Here is a 5,072-nt window from a genome sequence, read left to right as displayed (position 1 = left end):
TTTTAAGAGTTTAACACCCATAACTCGTAGAAGGTTATTTTTATTGTATCCATCATTGTGAAAACTACAATCCCAAAACTTTATTTTTATTGTGAATTTTAAACCAAAAACCATTATCAACATTTATTGTTTTAGCTAATCATCAAAGTAAAGAGACACTAGTATTCATAACAAAGTCCTTGAGGGAACGATAATTTTTACTACGCGATAATAATGTGCACTTGCGGTCTTATCAAGTTTTTTGCGCCGTTGCCGGGGATTTTTCTCTCTTTGAATGCGAAGAATCCTCAGTCTTGGGAATCTTGTTGAACCAATACCCAAGATAGAAATATTTTTCCATAGGAGAAGATGAGAGAAAAATATTTATGAACAAGAAAAAGAATTAAAAGTTGTTGAAAATAGAACATTGAAAGACTATGCCTCTTCGAATACTACGGTACCACATTTGAGTATTGCGCGTCCGACGATAAAGGATAACAATTTTGAATTGAAACCTTATTTGCTATCTATGGTACAACAAAACCAATTCTCTGATACTCCAAGGGTGATCCAAACCACTATTTGTCTATCTTTTTAGAGTATTGTGAGACTTTAAAAATGAATAGAGTGACCAATGATGCCCTTAGACTAATACTTTTCCCTTTTTCATTAAGGGATAGAGCTAGAGCTTGGCTACATTCATTTCCTTATGAATCCATTACCACATGGGATCAATTAAAGTAATCATTCCTTGCTAGATATTTTCCACCAAGCAAAACTGCACAATTGAGAAATCAAATCACAAGTTTTTCTCAAAAGGAAGGAGAATTGCTCTTTGAAGCTTGGGTGCGCTTCAAAGAGATGTTGACATTGTGCCTTCATCATGGGATGGAGAGATGGCTAATTGTCCATACATTCTACAATGGACTCTCATACATTACAAGAATGACGATAGACGCTGTTGTAGGAGGAGCATTGATGAACAAGAATATAGAAGAATCCTATGCTCTAATTGAAGACATGGCATAGAGCCACTACCAATGGTCAAGCGATCTATCTCCTCAGAAGAAAGGAGGCAGGTATGATGTTGATGCATTAGATCATATTGTTTCTAAGGTAGATGCATTGTTTCAAAAATTTGAAAAGTGGAATGTAAGTAATGTCACACCAAATGTTTCTCCTTGTGAAATTTGTGGTATTATTGGTCATGTGGATGTTGAATGTTAAGTCAGAATGTCTGTTAATGGTGGGGTGGGTAATGAGCAACTTAATTTTCTTAATAATCCACAAAAAGGGGACCCTTTTTCAAATACTTATAATCAAGGTTGGAGGAATCATCCAAATTTTTCCTACAAAAATCCTCCCCTTAATCCCATCCCCCAACCAATGGTTAGACCTCCCGGTTTCCGAGGAACAAGGTCTTTCAATAACCCCCAAAAGTCTAGCTTAGAAAATTTGTTGGAAAATTTTGTGTTGACTCAAATTAAAAAAAAACGAGGAGTTTAAAAATCAAAACCAGTCAATGAATGAAGCACTTAGGAAATTAGTATCTAAGGTAGACTCCATGGACACACCCAATAAAATGTTGAAAACAAAAATCAGCCAAGTGGCTCAACAAGTTGCTTCATCCTCTAGATCTCTTGGTGTATTCTCGGGGCAGCCTGAACCTAACCCCAAGGGACAACTAAATGATGTCACCTTAAGAAATGGAAAACAATTAGAGGAACACAAGGGTAATGATGTGGAAGTGAATGTTAACGATGATAGTGAAAGAACCCAACCGTCAAGTGAGAGGGTAGATGAGGAAAAAGAAAAACCTTACATGCCTCCGGCACCATACAAACCACCCATACCATTTACCCAAAGATTCGTCAAGGCTAAATTGAGGAGCAACTTAGGAAGTTTGTGGAAGTTTTGAAAAAATTATATATAAATATTTTGTTCACGGAAGCACTGTCTCAAATGTCGTCATATGCTAAATTTTTGAAAGAAATTTTGTCAAACAAAAGAAAACTTGACGACAATGAGACAATTTCTTTAACTGAGGAATGTAGTGCCATAATTCAAAATAAATTGCCTCCCAAACATAAAGACCCTGGAAGTTTTTCTATTCCTTGTGTTATTGGTGATATGAGTTTTGAACGTGCTTTGTGCGATCTTGGGGCTAGTGTAAGCCTCATGCCTTTGTCAGTTTGTAAGAAGCTTGATGTGGGTGAGTTAAAGCCCACAAACATTTCCTTACAGCTAGCTAATCGATCTATCAAGTATCCGGCGAGAATATTAGAGGATGTTCCTATCTAAGTAGGACAATTGTTTATACCGACTGATTTTGTGGTCTTGGAAATGTAAGAGGACTCCCAAGTCCCTTTATTGGTTTTCCCCACCTATTATCCTTTGGCCCATTTACAACCTTGAAAAGTGTTTTTGATTCACATATGCTCTCATGAGAGATGTAATGGAGATTTGGTTAATAATCAAGCTTATGGCAGAAACATTGCATTGGTGAAACATTGAGTGAATGCCCATTACATTGAAACACAGAGAATTTGATAGTTGAGTGTCATATTGATGAAAATTACGTTTTCAGAGGAACCTAAGTCACTAATTTTGAACCGAAGTTGTTTATCCATTGGTTTTTGAAGCTGCCTATTGCATACACTTGAATTGAATGTTGAGTTCCTATTCATGGTGTATGCTCGTCCATAATTTTTACCTGAAACAATTGCTTGAGGACAAGCAATGATTCAAGCATAGGGGAATTTGATAAACTATAATTTATCTATTTTTATAACTTTATTTGATAGGTTAATTTGATGTTTTTAATTCGATTTTAGTACTTTTTTACTACCTTTTTGTTTTGTTTTGATTACAAGGAGAAGTGAAGGAATAAGTGAAGATTTTTGGAGCAAAAGAGCGTTGAAGTCAAATGGTGCATCATGATCAAGAAAATGAAAGAAACTCAAGTTCCAGCAAACATTACTGTCTGGCCATAATATTCATTACAACCATAATGGATAAAAGAAAAAATATATATAATAAGAATTTGCCAATTCAAGTCAGTAAGGATTACTGCCTAGCAGTAATGACCATTATGGGCATAATATGTTCAATTTCTGTTGTTGCATCTATTACTGCCTGACAGTAATTACAATTATGGCCATAATCTATTGATCTTCTGCAGCTGCACCTATTACTATCCGACAGTAATGATCATTATGGCCATAAATGACTCATTTTCTGTTGAACTGTTTTTCTTCTATCAAATTCTGATGGTTTCTTTGTAATTAAAGCTCATGAAAGCACCTAGGACTATAAAAAAAAGACCAAAATACTCAATTTTAGGGACACATATACTCCTACACACAATCTCTTACTACTCTTTCTTTTGTTCTTGTATTTCTCTTAGAAATTTTCTAGTTTCAATAATATTCAGTTTTCTATTTTGTTTTATTATTTTTTAATTCTGTTATTTTATATTTAAGTGTTTTTATATTTAAGCTTTGATTCTACTGTGATCATATGTGAGTAGATATTCCTTGCCTTGGGATTGTAGGATTTCCAATGTTGGATCTCTAAATATTTCTATTTCTTTTTGTCATGGGTGTTGATCTTTTAATCCAATCTTAGTAAGAATCATGTTCATATTTAGATATCAAATAATATACTGAAATGTAGATTTTTGATATTTGACCCCTAAGATTGGACAAGAGAATCAAATCATGAAAATAGACTTTGGTTCTTTTGAAAACATGAAAGATATATTCTCTTAAACGATTTTGCTAATACATCAATCATGAAAATAAGTTGGTTATTAGTTTAAAATACACATTTGTTCTTTGAAAGAAAGCATTAGTTACAATTATTTATCTGATATTTAAGAGTTTAACACCCATAACCCGTAGAAGGTTATTTTTATTGTATCCATCATTGTGAAAACTACAATCCCAAGACTTTATTTTTATTGTGAATTTTAAACCAAAAACCATTATCAACATTTATTGTTTTAGCTAATCATCAAAGTAAAGAGACACTAGTATTCATAACAAAGTCCTTGAGGGAACGATAATTTTTACTACGCGATAATAATGTGCACTTGCGGTCTTATCAAGTTTTTTGCGCCGTTGCCAGGGATTTTTCTCTCTTTGAATGCGAAGAATCCTCAGTCTTGGGAATCTTGTCGAACCAATACCCGAGATAGAAATATTTTTCCATAGGAGAAGATGAGAGAAAAATATTTCTGAACAAGAAAAAGATTTAAAAGTTGTTGAAAATAGAACATTGAAAGACTATGCCTCTCCGAATACTACGGTACCACATTTGAGTATTGCGCGTCCGACGGTAAAGGATAACAACATTGAATTGAAACCTTCTTTGCTATCTATGGTACAACAAAACCAATTCTCTGATACTCCAAGGGTGATCCAAACCTCTATTTGTCTATCTTTTTAGAGTATTGTGAGACTTTGAAAATGAATAGAGTGACCAATGATGCCCTTAGACTAATACTTTTCCCTTTTTCATTAAGGGATAGAGCTAGAGCTTGGCTACATTCATTTCCTTATGAATCCATTACCACATGGGATCAATTAAAGTAATCATTCCTTGCTAGATATTTTCCACCAAGCAAAACTGCACAATTGAGAAATCAAATCACAAGTTTTTCTCAAAAGGAAGGAGAATTGCTCTTTGAAGCTTGGGAGCGCTTCAAAGAGATGTTGAGATTGTGCCCTCATCATGGGATGGAGAGATGGCTAATTGTCCATACATTCTACAATGGACTCTCATACATTACAAGAATGACGATAGACGCTGTTGTAGGAGGAGCATTGATGAACAAGAATAAAGAAGAATCCTATGCTCTAATTGAAGACATGGCATAGAGCCACTACCAATGGTCAAGTGATCGATCTCCTCAGAAGAAAGGAGGCAGGTATGATGTTGATGCATTAGATCATATTGTTTCTAAGGTAGATGCATTGTTTCAAAAATTTGAAAAGTGGAATGTAAATAATGTCACACCAAATGTTTCTCCTTGTGAAATTTGTGGTATTATTGGTCATGTGGATGTTGAATGTTAAGTCAGAATGTCTGTT

At 34.4% G+C, this 5,072-nt stretch overlaps 2 non-coding genes across 2 annotated transcripts; both read right to left on the bottom strand.

Moving 5' to 3' along the window:
- Nucleotides 1–763: 763 nt before the first annotated feature.
- Nucleotides 764–869, bottom strand: LOC113788184 (small nucleolar RNA R71). The gene has a single exon (XR_003474667.1). It is a non-coding gene; the product is annotated as a small nucleolar RNA R71 (small nucleolar RNA).
- A 3,745-nt stretch (nucleotides 870–4,614) lies between these two features.
- LOC113788181 (small nucleolar RNA R71) lies at nucleotides 4,615–4,720 on the bottom strand. Its single transcript, XR_003474664.1, has one exon. It is a non-coding gene; the product is annotated as a small nucleolar RNA R71 (small nucleolar RNA).
- Between the last annotated feature and the right edge of the window lie 352 nt (nucleotides 4,721–5,072).

This window comes from Cicer arietinum, chromosome 5, assembly GCF_000331145.2.
Source record: "Cicer arietinum cultivar CDC Frontier isolate Library 1 chromosome 5, Cicar.CDCFrontier_v2.0, whole genome shotgun sequence".
In the NCBI taxonomy this organism is placed as follows: domain Eukaryota; kingdom Viridiplantae; phylum Streptophyta; class Magnoliopsida; order Fabales; family Fabaceae; genus Cicer; species Cicer arietinum.
This window is presented reverse-complemented; position numbering and strand designations above follow the sequence as displayed.